Here is a 12825-nt window from a genome sequence, read left to right as displayed (position 1 = left end):
GAAAGAAAAACTAAACCACTAACCCTTACTCCCTCTGTCATCCTAAAATAAGCTCCGCACGGCAAGGACAGCTAGGCGCAGTCCGCCGGCTCCGAGGAAGAAAGAGTGGAGGTGGGGACGGTGGCAGGGGCTGGGTGCGAAAGGCCGAGGACTCTGCTGCTGTCTCTGCCTCGGGGAGAACACACGGATAAGAGACGAGAAGTAGCTCTAGGATGAGAAGCAGCTTCGAAGACGTAAAGGTACCGGTGTACCCTTCAAATTTAGTTAGAAATCAGTTCTGGGTTCACGTATTTTTTATTTCGGCCCATGACTTAAGTTCCTTTCATTTGGTTCTTTCTATTTTTAAACCATCAGAACTAACGAAATGGAGAGCTCACGTTATTTCCGAGCGCCGTAAAATTTCACTTTTTAATTTGTATCTGTGTGTGCCAGCTATCCCGGCAAACTAAACTAGAGTAGTAGCATTTGCTACTCTGCTTTCGGCAGAGAGTTTATTATTTATACATGAATGGTTGTGTTTTAAGCTAGCGAAAGGCAAAGATGCTGCGCTGAGTTTTTACTAGCGATACGACGGGCCGATGAGTGCACATTTGAAACTGAAACGAACACGAGGCATTTTATAAAATTCGAAGCGGGTTACGACAGAGATTTTACATTTCTAGTAGACACGTTGGAGAAGCATTGGATCGTTGGTTATTGTTCAGTTTGCGAACACAAAGTTGACAAATACCCTTGTGTGTTCGTTTTGTGATGAGTGATTGTCAATGTGATCCACGAAGTAGGTTGAGTGCTGACTAACCCTACCATGACGAAAGCTATGTGTGCGACATGTCTTTTGGCTTGTGTTGTGCAGGTGTGGAGCTCGGATGCGGTGGTCGACGGCGAGGTGAAGGTCAAGGAGGACGTGCCGTGCCGACAGACTGGGAGCGGTGAAGGACGGACGTGAGGCTTGGACCGAGGGACCCAGAGGCTGGGTGACTAGCCGCGGTGGCTGTCACTTGGGACATCGACAAGTACAAGAAGACATGAAGTGACGGTGTTGACCGGGTCAAGACGGCGGACGCGTGAGTCGAGCGAGGCTCAGGAGGACTTGGCGGGTCGGCCAGTCGAGGACGGCGGTGACACGCGTCGGATGGCGGGGGACACGTATGGAGTACGCTACCCGCGGATGGTTTGATGGTTTGGGTCTCAAAACCATCGGATGGACGGTTTACGGGTTTGGGCCTCAAAACCCGGGCGGAGGTTCCAAGGAGGGACGGACGGCATGTGGCGGCATCGGGGAGTTCGCGTCGAGGCGAAGCTACCGGTGAGTAGGCGCGGTGGTCGTCGGATCAAGATTACACCGGGTTGGACAACAACGCCCTTGGGCTTAGCGGTTCAACTCATTTGTATCCAGGGGCAAAACTGGGAATGTGTAATAGCCCTGTTAAATAGGATGAGGGAGCCCCCATCTCCCTTACCTCTCCCATTTTTCGTTTTATCATTTTAGGCTAGGTTTTCTTCCTCACTTGGCTCTTGAGAGAGGTCCCCCAAACTGAAAAATTCGTGGGTGTATTCTGTGATTTTTGGTGTGGGAATGGAGGCCCAAATCCTCCTCGTGCCCTCTGGGATTCGTCAATTTTTTCTGTGATTTTTGTTGCTTTTGTTTTCACTGTGTTCATCTATTTTCGTTCTTGGCCGTGATCTGAAATTTCCATGGATTGACCAAACTTTGGGCGATGATTTCTTAGGATAGCCCATCTACTGCCTTCGGATTACCTGGATTCGTTTTCGTGGCAGTTGGATTTGGCTTGGGTCATAAATCGAGAAGTTTTGTGTCCGCCTGTTGTTCTGTTCTTGCAGCGTGACTTCTCTGTTCTTCGTTGTTCTTCACGTGGGGATGTGTTTCAGCTGCAGCGCTACCAGATCCGGTGCGAAAGCACCGAGCTTGCTTGTTTGAGCAGCGCTTGCTCTGACCGTTTGATTCATTGCTGCCTGTCTCTCCCCTCAGTTAATTCTTTCAGTTCGTGTTGTGGTATCCAGCAGCCGTACGCAGAGCACCAGAGGAAGCGATGGCCACTCATGGGTACCGCATCTCTTGAGCAAATCGGCGTACACTGCCTGTGTGTCGAGCAGATTACTGGTGGTGGCCTCCCCTTCATGCTTGTAGTATATCTTGTCTGATCTCTTGCAAGTAATGCCATCATGGACAGAAGCAAGAGATTCGCTTGATCGTGATTTGCTTTTTCCAATTTATGAGTAGTCACTTTCGATCTACAGGAACCAAAACTTTGTTTGATTATTAAATGATTGTCATGGTCGTAGTGGACTACTGGCATTCATTTGGCTGGTGGAGTACTACTTGCGAGCTGCATTGTTCTCGTTCCATCAGTGCAGCACTTGTTTAGTTCTCGTTCTGGTAGGATTGGTTATCGCTCCAGTATACAGGTAGTGAGTTTTTGCAGGAGCCGTTCCCAGCCATGTGGTTTTGCTGTAGTACTGTTATCCAGTTGCAAAAATAGAGTGTGCCGGTCCAGATTTTTGTTTATCTGAAATTTGCGTGTTTGAGCTTCGATTTGACTTTCGATTGTTGCTATTGGCTTTGTGGTGTCCTGCTATGTTCTTAGAGAATATCCACCCACTCATTTAGGTCGTGGACATCACTGTGTTTTATTTGCACATTTGGCGGTGAACTTGGGACAGTAGCCGAAATATTTCATAAGAAATTTTACGGCTCCCATTCACCCCCCTCTGGTCGCCATTTCCGGTCCTTCACAGTTCAAACAGACGCTAAAGAAGCCGCATGATGGAGTCAACAGACCTTAAAAAACACTTTGAACTGAACGATGTTGACAACAAGGATGGAGGGTGAGCTTGATCTGAGAACTCTGCTCCCCAACAGGAGGAACCAACTGTCGTAGTGTCGTTCCTGCCCGCTTTGCGGGACCCACCGGGAGGGTTGAGTCGCGGTTCACAAGGCGGCCGGGCTGGGCCAGGGGGCCAGTTGTCAGTGGCGAGTGCTGTTGCTACTCTCCGGTGGGCCCATGCACCTTTCTGTGGGCCTTATCCGTTTTGGACGGAAGCAAGCGGGCAACGACACCCACCTGGTGCTGGCGCTGCACAATCCGGAGGTGAGGGGAGGAACAGTTGAGTTATCTCACTCACTCAAAATAAAATTAATTCTCAGAGTTATCTCAAGTTCATATTTTAAAATATGACCAAATTTATAGAAAAAAAACAAAATTTATGAAACCAATACATCATAAAGTATATTTTATAATGTTTTCATTGTGTCACAAGCAATTGTGCTCTCTTATGCAAATTCGATCAAACATAACAAAAAATGACTTAAGGCAGCCCTAAAAATTGATTTATTAAGCGATGGAGGGAGTATATATCTTGTTTCTTCGAGAATAAATTGATTTTTAAGTTTAACTACTACCTACGTCTCTGAATAAATCCATTTCTAGAGCTTTCTTAAGTTATATTTTTTATAGTTATGATTCCATATGAGCAAATTATGAAAATATATTTTACGGTGTGTCTAATGATATTGATTTGATATCATAAATCTTGACGTTCTTTTCTATAAGCTCGGTCAAAGCTCAAACAACTCTAGGAGACAGAGGGAGTTGATTTATTGAAAATAACACCAACATTATATATAATGAAAACATATTGCATAATCAATCGAGTAAATATATTATGAAAATATATTTATATAGTTTCCTCGTTTCAATGGCCACTTTTTTCCTTGTGACACGTTGGTCTGTTGGGCAATCATAGGATTGTTCAGGGAGAGGAAGGCCCTTTTTTTTCCTGCAGAATAGTTTCTTTCTGCTATGAAAATAAACTGATTTCTTTAAAAATACATATGGTTTCTTCGTTTCAAAGGGCCCTTTTCCTTGTTACACGTTTGTATGTTGGACAAGCATGGGATTGTTCAGGGGAGAGGAGGCGCACACTCCTTGTTCAATGGCGATGGAATGCGACGGCGGGCCGGAGACAAAGCACCTCTGCTCCCCGACAGGAGGAAGCAGCGCCTCCTGTCGTCGCTGCCCACTGCAGACACTGCCTGCTGGGGCCCGCCCGGTGGCATGGGATGCCAGATTGCCAATCGACAGGGATGGTGGGAGTCACTCGTCAGCAGTTGACAAGTCGGGCCATGGCCGTGGGCCGTCAGTAGCAGATTTCTGTGGGCCTTATCCGCTTTTTTGGACGGTAGCGATGGTACGTAGCACAGCGCACATACCCATTCCTCTGCGGAGGCCGGCCTGTCAGTGACTGCGCCAACTCGGAGGTGTGTGTGCACGGTGCACAAGCGGATGGTGGGCCCACCTACCCACTCAGCCGGGCCCGGAGGCCGGAGGTGTGTGCATGTGAGGTGGGCAGTGTGGACTGACATGCCGCGTAACGTAACGCAGCACGGCAGAGTCAGAGCCAGACCCATGCCAATCCATGGCACCACCCAGCAGGCGATTGTCCTTGACCTTTTTTTTCTTCTTTTTTCTTTGCGAGGACTGTGCTTGAGCAATTGCCAGCAAGAGAGAGAGAGAGCGCGCAATTGCCTGCAATTTTTTCTTAGGGCGCGTTTAAATACAAAATTTTTTAGGTTTTGGCTACTGTAGCACTTTCGTTTGTATTTGATAATTAGTGTCTAATTATGGACTAATTAGGTTCAAAAATTTCGTCTCGCGATTTCTCACCCAACTGTACAATTAGTTTTTTTCGTCTACATTTAGTACTCCATGCATGTGCCGCAAGATTTGATGTGACGGGTACTGCGCAAAATTTTTTGGGAACTAAACGGGGCCTTGCTAGTGATACTAGCACGATAGGCGCGCTCCGCTGCGCCTGTTCGTTGAGCGCACACATATTTATATTTGTTTAATTAGATAACCTTAGGCACTAAGCTGCATAATGTGAGCATATAAGACAACAATAGACAATTTCAATTTGCATTCTATGAACATAAAACTGGCAGTCCTTTCTCATATATGAGAGGTACGCTTGTGTACTTGTGCTAACTCATATTAAAAGGAAAATATACTACAAATGGTTGTTTCCTCATACATTAGTAGTTCCATTTCAAGTAAAAACGTATCCGGTACAGACCATCTCGCTGCGGAAACCTGATGCCTCGTTAAGAACCAATGAACTGTTGACTAAAATACATACCAAGTGAACGTAAAACTTTGAAACATCCTGGGAAATTATCTGACAATCTAAAGACAGTGGCATGAGTTTGTCCAAATCCAAATGGAGACCTGTGGTTTACCTTAGTTACCTTAGTTAAACTGGTAACAATCCACATACAACATAAAGGTGATGATCAAAAGCATCTGGACTGATATTGTCCTGCATTATCAGTTTATGCATAACACATGTCATCATGCTGTAGGTATAATGTACAAATCAATCATTAGAAAATACAAAAAAGGTTGGCGAACATAGTAAACCGAAGAAATATTTGGAATGGAGCATACATGTATATTGTAAAATTTCTTTGGATCAGGGCCTACAGCCAATAAACTGATGGCTAAAAACTGAAGGAGTGTGTAGATTTTTCATGTCCAAACACTACTGGAATCTCGCTTTTTTCTGTGGGTGATGAATTTTTCTGTGCGTTTTTCTCGACACGCACAGAAAAATTATGATTTTTCTGTCGGTTCCAAAATATACCGACAGAAAAATATGAAAACCCACAGAAAAATTGCATGACAATATACACACAGAAAAAATCATCACTCACAGAAAAATACAATTTATTGTGTCGGTTCTTTAAAAACGCACGGAAAAAAATGTGCACGCACAGAAAAATCCAAACCCTAATCCGGCCGCCGCGCCCCCCAAACACCCTCTCACGCGCGCAGTAGACCGCGCCCCCTCCCTCACTCTCCTTTCAGCGCCGCGCCCCTCCCTCTGCGACTCAGCGCGGGGGCTCCTCCCCTCCTCGAGCAGCGCCGCCGCTCCTCCCCTCCTCCCTCTCCCTCTTCATCGACCCGGCGGGCGTGGCCCCTCTCCTTCACCCCCGACGCCAGATCCGTCTCCCTCTTCACCCTTCACCCGAGCAGCGCATCCGGATCCGTCGCCGTCGCCGTCGCCGACGACCGAGCAGATCCGCACCCTCCCCATTCTTCTCCCCCGTCGCCCCCAGATCTGCTTCCCCCTCCTCTCTTCCACCGTCGCGGCGGCCACCGCTGCCCCCAGATCTTGCGCGGGAGATCTTGTCGTCCTAGGGACTGGGCTAGGGTTACTGTCCCCATTTCGCGCCTCTCCTTCCTCCTCTGGTTTGGTGCGCTCTCTCCTCTTCCTCCCCATCGAGCTCGCTTGACCTATACGGTCAACCTCCACCGACAGATTCGTGTTGGTCCTCCAGTGCTCCGACAGTATATCTCACCTGCCCCCATCTCCTGCCCCTCTCTGTGCGGTGATTTATGTTAAATCATTTGTGGATTTTGTTTGTCGTCCACTGATATTAGGGTTCATGTTCTTAGATACTTAGATCTGGGTGACATTTTTGTTGATCTACATGTTTACATTTGCTTTCGTCTTGTTCCGCCCTTAGATCTGTGTGATGTGCACCTCTTATTTGTTGTACACATGTGTTGTCGCCTAGAATTTGCACATGATGATGCCTAGTCCGATTTACAAACTAAGCAAAGTGCCTTGGTCGATGATGTTTACTTAACCCTAGGCGCTGAAGGAGCACCCTATGGTGTGGCAGCCGCGTCTTGCTTAAGTCCATAGCTCTGATTCTAGTGAGGGTTCTTTGTGCTGAAGCATCTAGAATTTATGACACTGATGTTCAATCTCTTGATATGACTGTGATGTTCAAACTCTTGATATCTATTTGGCCAATGATGCAACATGAAAAATAAACTCTAAGGTGGCTGCAATTTAGTTTTTGTGCATTCTGTATGATTCTCATGACTGTCATCAAACCATGGGACATGATCTTAGTTTTCTTCTATCTATTTTTTTTTTGCCTTGATAGCCACCTATGATTGAGTATATGGAAATTGTAATAACATATCGTTAAGCTAAGGCCTCACTTACTTTGCCAATGATGATATCATATTAAACATGCCAAGAACTGATGACCTTGAGCTTGTGTTGAGGTACTGGAACTTTGTTTCTTACTCTGTTTGTTTCTTATGCTCCAAGCTCAAGGTCAACCGAGGAGCAACTGATATCTGAGGTCAATGTGTTGAATACTACATCATTTGATCACCATCTTATTATTGGTATTTTGTGTACCTGGGCTACATGCCATGCACAGGTCACTGGTTTTGCGTGCTAATCTACGCTGACTGTTTAAGATTGAGACTTTGAGTACTATAAGTGGGTCCTAACTCTAGTAGAACTGTTAATACCTGCGCATGTCATCATGTTTTGTTCAGCGCTCGTGACCTGATTTTTTTCTTCTTATTATTATTTTGAGATATCATCACTACTCTGTGCTAGTATATAACTGATCTGTCCCTTTGCACTGCCTTACTTTCTCGAGCCTTCTCGTGCTAATTATTTGTTGAAGGCAATGCTTAATTCAATATATTTGTAAAAGCTGGGTCCTTTAGATGGTGCTTTTGTTGTAACATAGAAATATTATGGGTTCAACTTCTCACATGGAATATTATGGGTTCAACTTCTAGAAGAATGTTCTTCTCCTCTATTGTTAGTTCAAACCGTTGTCTTGGTCGATGATGTTTACTTAACCCTAGGCGCTGGAGGAGCACCCTATGGTGTGGCAGCCGCGTCTTGCTTAAGTCCATAGCTCTGATTCTAGTGAGGGTTCTTTGTGCCGAAGCATCTAAAATTTATGACACTAATGTTCAATCTCTTGATATGACTGTGATGTTCAAACTCTTGATATCTATTTGGCCAATGATGCAACATGAAAAATAAACTCTAAGGTGGCTGCAATTTAGTTTTTGTGCATTCTGTATGATTCTCATGACTGTCAGCAAACCATTGGACATGATCTTAGTTTTCTTCTATCTGTTTTTTTTTGCCTTGGCAGCCACCTATGATTGAGTATATGGAAATTGTACCAACATATCGTTAAGCTGAGGCCTCACTTACTTTGCCAATGATGATATCATATTAAGCATGCCAAGAACTGATGACCTTGAGCTTGTGTTGAGGTACTGGAACTTTGTTTCTTACTCTGTTTGTTTCTTATGCTCCAAGCTCAAGGTCAACCGAGGAGCAACTGATATCTGAGGCCAATGTTCCAACCTTGAGCTTGTGTTGAGGTACTGGAACTTTGAGTAATGCATACCTTACTGATTTTGAATTGGCCTGACATTGTTCCAACCTTTTCAGAGTCTGAGATTGGCACTTGATTTCTAAACTTTTGATGACCCCAACTGTAAAATCAGTAGTAAGAACCGACTGCTTGCACTTGATAAATATGAGCTTATTTTATTGCCATATAACAATCTGATTTGAATATGTATGATTCACTTGCAAGGTGGTTAGCAATGTCAAATGGCCTGTTTAGAAACTTATTTTATTCACTTGCAAGAGTATGTTAGATTGACAATACTACTATGCTTATGTGTCTACATGCCTATCCTGCTGAAATCCCTTATTTCTTAGCAATAAATTGGATGTTTTTTTGTGAAATCGCTAATTGGCGTAGCACCTCAAAGTGTGATTCTCTCAACATTTGACTTCAATAGGATGCTCTCTGATTTGTATCATAGCTGTCTTTAGTGTTTTTCTTAGTGTATGATAGATGTGCTGATACAAGCATTGCTCATATAAACCATGCAATAGAAGGTGGTGAATCGGGTGATGATGAGGTTGGTATAAGTGATGAATCATGACTGAGATATCATTTCCTCCATGTTTCAGTTTTTTCTCTCATTTGTCTAGACTGTTTTATTGTGATACCGGTATAAAGAATTGAGTGAGCAGCCAAAGTATAAGTCATTTTTTTGTATTACTGAAGATAACCTAGGTAATCATCTATTGTGAACCAAATTTCTTATGTATACGATTATACTTTTTTTCCTGTGTTTATTAATGTATATACTACTATTGGTTATTTGGCTTGATGTTAGTCCTTATTTTTTTGTATGCCATTGTTGATAAAAAAACAGACATACCCAGTTATGCTTAAGGAAGATGAAAGTGACATGTAAGATTGTCCTGCACCTTAGCATGCACTTCCCATGAATTATCTTGATCTGCTGGCTTTGCAGCAGCTCCAACTCCACTACCCCAGCCTCCCCAGTCACCAGAATCATTCGTAGCACTAGCATTTTGTTCCCTTCTTCCAAGTTAGTATTTCAATGCTACTTCCATTATTCTCTTTGCTGTGACATACCTTTTGTGCTATGGCTAGTGATCTAGTAATTAAATCACTTACTGAAGGTTATTATAATTGTGTAAAGCGAATAGAGTACAACTAGCCTCAATGTTCCTAATATGTTTATATTACTGCGACGCGAGAACAATAAGTTCAGAGATTGCTCATTCACTACTCTGCCTGTATTCAATTTTTAGTTCTGAATATTTAATTTATGGCTTGCATGCTTTTGTTTGTCTAGTAGCACATAATCTGTTTCAGTACTATTATGTGTGAATTGTTGTTTTAAGTTTCAGAGTCTAATATTCAGTCTTCAGCTGTGCTTCCTCTGAATTTTTTCACCGTCTAATAATTGCAGCAACTAGTTGGCAAATTTTACTTGAAATCTCTGCTCGTTCATGATCTTTTTCTCGTGCTTGCTGCTAGGAGAGACCGAACAGCAGTTTTTCAGCAGTGACCCATCCGACAGCAGCTTGTTTGGTGTGACCGAACTTTAGACAGCTGCTGCTCAGTCATTTGTCAGTTTGATTCAGTGTTCCCAAAATCTTTGCTGGTTGTCAATCTTTGGTTGCTGTGTAGCTGAGTTTTCAGCAAGTTTTTTATTTGTACTTTGTTCAATTGCTTCCATGTTGTTATGACAATTTCCTAATTGTTCCTAGGGTCGACACTTCACTAGTTGAGGTGTGTGACCTTGACAATTAGAAGAACCACGAACTGTTAGATGTATACCTGTCTCTATCTCTGTTTTCCAAATGAATGTGTCATGTCCTTTGCAGTATCAAGGGGAAGGTAGTCCATAGCAGTTTTAGAGAAAAAAACATGAAGAAAAAATAGTAGTCAAAACAAAGATGTCATAGGTCAGCCTTGCTGCACACCTCTACCAGATCTTCTAGCCGGCGACTCTAGGTATTCCTTTGTTATTTATTGCTCAAGTTGTGTCCCTTGCGCGTTTCACTCCTTAAATTTCCTTATTACGCTTTTCTGACTCAAACCTCGCCTTTCTTGCAGGTGTAGCTCCGGCGTCCTATCCAGCATCATACTCTCAGGGATACACTACATTAGGCTCAGCTTCGATCGGTATTGACTTCGGTTTTTCTTCGCCTTCCTGGATTTTATGAGTTACCTAGTCCCAACCTAGAGAACTTAGTCCTAACACTTGCTTCTTTGTCGCTGCAGGAGTGTTGCCGACCATGCCTACCACTGCCACCTTTCCGTCGCCGCACTCGCAGCAGCAGCAGCAGGAGCAGCTACCGCTGCCACAGTAGTGAAGCTCATCATGGTGTCCTAGTCGTCCTCTCGTGATGGTTTAGAACTTTGATGTCAGTCATTTGAAGTTTGCTTGTCGCCCAGCCACATCGGGCGTGATACTTGTTTTGGTACTCTTGATACTGATCGGTTGTCTGGTCACCCATCAAGGTCCCTTCGAGTACTGTATTTGTGTATTATTTGAATGAAACCTTGTCATGCACATAAATTACTGTATGGAAAATATATATTTTAATATGTTGTTGCTACTGTTTTAAAATAATTTTTTTGTGCGTTTAACTCTTTTTTTCTGTGAGGCTGGCTACACAGAAATATTCTTTTTTAATCTGGACGAAATGAATTTTTCTGTGAGTTCACCTAGACCGACAGAAAAATGTTTTTTCTGTGCGTTTATTTCTTTTTTCTGTGTGGATTAACACACAGAAAAATTAGTTTTAATCTGGGCGAAAACCATTTTTCTGAGCGTGTGAGACCCACAGAAAAATTGTTTCTGACGGTGAATCCACAGAAAAAGTCGATTTTTCTGTCATTATATTTCTGTGGGTATTTTTCTGACGGTACACCGTCAGAAAAATATTTTTCTGACGGTATTCGAATTTTTCCGTGGGTTTTCGCACCGTTAGAAAAAATCGAGATTCCAGTAGTGAAAGAAGCAGAATGAAACCAGATCAAGCTTATTTTGTTAGAACTTTTTCGCACACACATGGTAGTGTGGAAAACAGTGACATCGTTGTGGCTTGAAAAGGAACGTTGAGGCAGACCAGGGCATGTAACTACAATCATATCCAACTCAGTACCTCACTTGTGTTGGAGATATGACCACTTGTTTCTGAACATTTCAGCCAAAGCAAGGTAAGACACTTGCTGGTGCGATCAATGCACAAGAACAGAAACCAATTTTAGCTTTGTGTATGCATCCATGCAGACATGTTTGCCAATCAATGAAAGAGGAAAAACATGATGAGATTTTACTTCATGCGAGTAAAGCAAGATGCATGAGATGTTATCAATGATAAATACAGGAAGGTGCATGAGATGTCTAAGAGGCACAGAATAATCATGTTGCATGTTATCAATGATCTTAGAGCATGGATTTGTCATTCCTCTCTAGTTGTAACTTAATATTACCATTTTTTGAAAGAGATATTTACTATTACCAATTTGCTATGACACTAAAATATGGAAAGAATAAAGCTATAACGTCTTATCAGCAGAAGCCAAGATTACTATTGATTCTACCTGTACTTGTAATTGACCAAGACCACACTGACAAAGAGCCAGGGATGCGCCTTGGACAAAATAGCGTTCAGTTTGGAAGGGCTCAGCATCCTAGTTCAATAAAGGTAATTACATCTGCTTCTCTGCAGTGTATTGGACTGGGTAGTCATCTTACGAAATGAGCAATTGGAAAAAAAAAATGTGTAAGGCAAATCAGATGTTTTTCTTCATTTTTAGACCTTGTGCCAGCTTGGTAGACATATGCAGTTGCCTAGTGCTTGCCCTGGCAATCGGTATCTTGATATGGCAGCATCCTCTGAAGATCCTGATGCCACTTGCATGAATGTGAAACTCAGTAAAGAAATGAAAGATCTTTCTAAATATGTTTTTTGTACATCTATATATCATTATAACATTATTTCATAACGGGATAACGTGATACAATAAGTCATGCTGCAGTTTTTTAGGACATGTACATAGGATGATGTCTCATTGTTCACTGTTGTTTTCATTTGTCTAAAATTCAATAGGTTGCGCAGTTTGATTGTTGCTGAAGCACGTAGGCCAATGGTGCATTGTGTGACTATGATTTGTGTTCAAATAACTCCAGTACGAAATAGTTAAAATATAATCCATGAACTTTGATGCATCACTCCGATGCCTTGTTTGAACCAACAATCAAATGCTACATGCAGAAAGAGAAAGAGGCTTGATGTATCTGAACCTAATGGATGGAAAATACGTTTTTTTTCGATTCTTCTAAATCAGGTACATATGAGATTTGATCAACAACCAAGGTTGACTAAACACAGAAACCTAGAAGCATATTTGTCTGAATAGTGCTGACACAGTTTCAGTAACTGAAATGTGAAAATGCCAAACGCTATATGTAATCAATAGTTTCGTTTGTGAGACTGGAAATAAATTTGGTATACCTAGTCATGAGCTGATATGAGTAGAGAAGGTAGAATAGAAAAAAACAAAACTGTTTTTTGTTGAACCAATCCTAAAAAAGAATCATAGTGTGCCTCTTTAGTTATGTT

General features: G+C 42.7%; 1 long non-coding RNA gene across 2 annotated transcripts; it reads right to left on the bottom strand.

Moving 5' to 3' along the window:
* Positions 1–4923: 4923 nt before the first annotated feature.
* LOC136490242 (uncharacterized) lies at positions 4924–12108 on the bottom strand. 2 transcript variants are annotated; one of them, XR_010767560.1, is made up of 4 exons: positions 12022–12108; positions 11804–11925; positions 5258–5337; positions 4924–5111 (listed from the first exon to the last, which is right to left on the bottom strand). It is a non-coding gene; the product is annotated as an uncharacterized lncRNA (long non-coding RNA). The 2 variants fall into 2 exon arrangements; XR_010767559.1 differs by having other exon boundaries at positions 4924–5337.
* Between the last annotated feature and the right edge of the window lie 717 nt (positions 12109–12825).

This window comes from Miscanthus floridulus, chromosome 10 (assembly GCF_019320115.1).
Source record: "Miscanthus floridulus cultivar M001 chromosome 10, ASM1932011v1, whole genome shotgun sequence".
In the NCBI taxonomy this organism is placed as follows: domain Eukaryota; kingdom Viridiplantae; phylum Streptophyta; class Magnoliopsida; order Poales; family Poaceae; genus Miscanthus; species Miscanthus floridulus.
The sequence above is the reverse complement of the archived record's forward strand: the minus strand, read 5'-3'. Positions and strand labels throughout refer to the sequence as shown.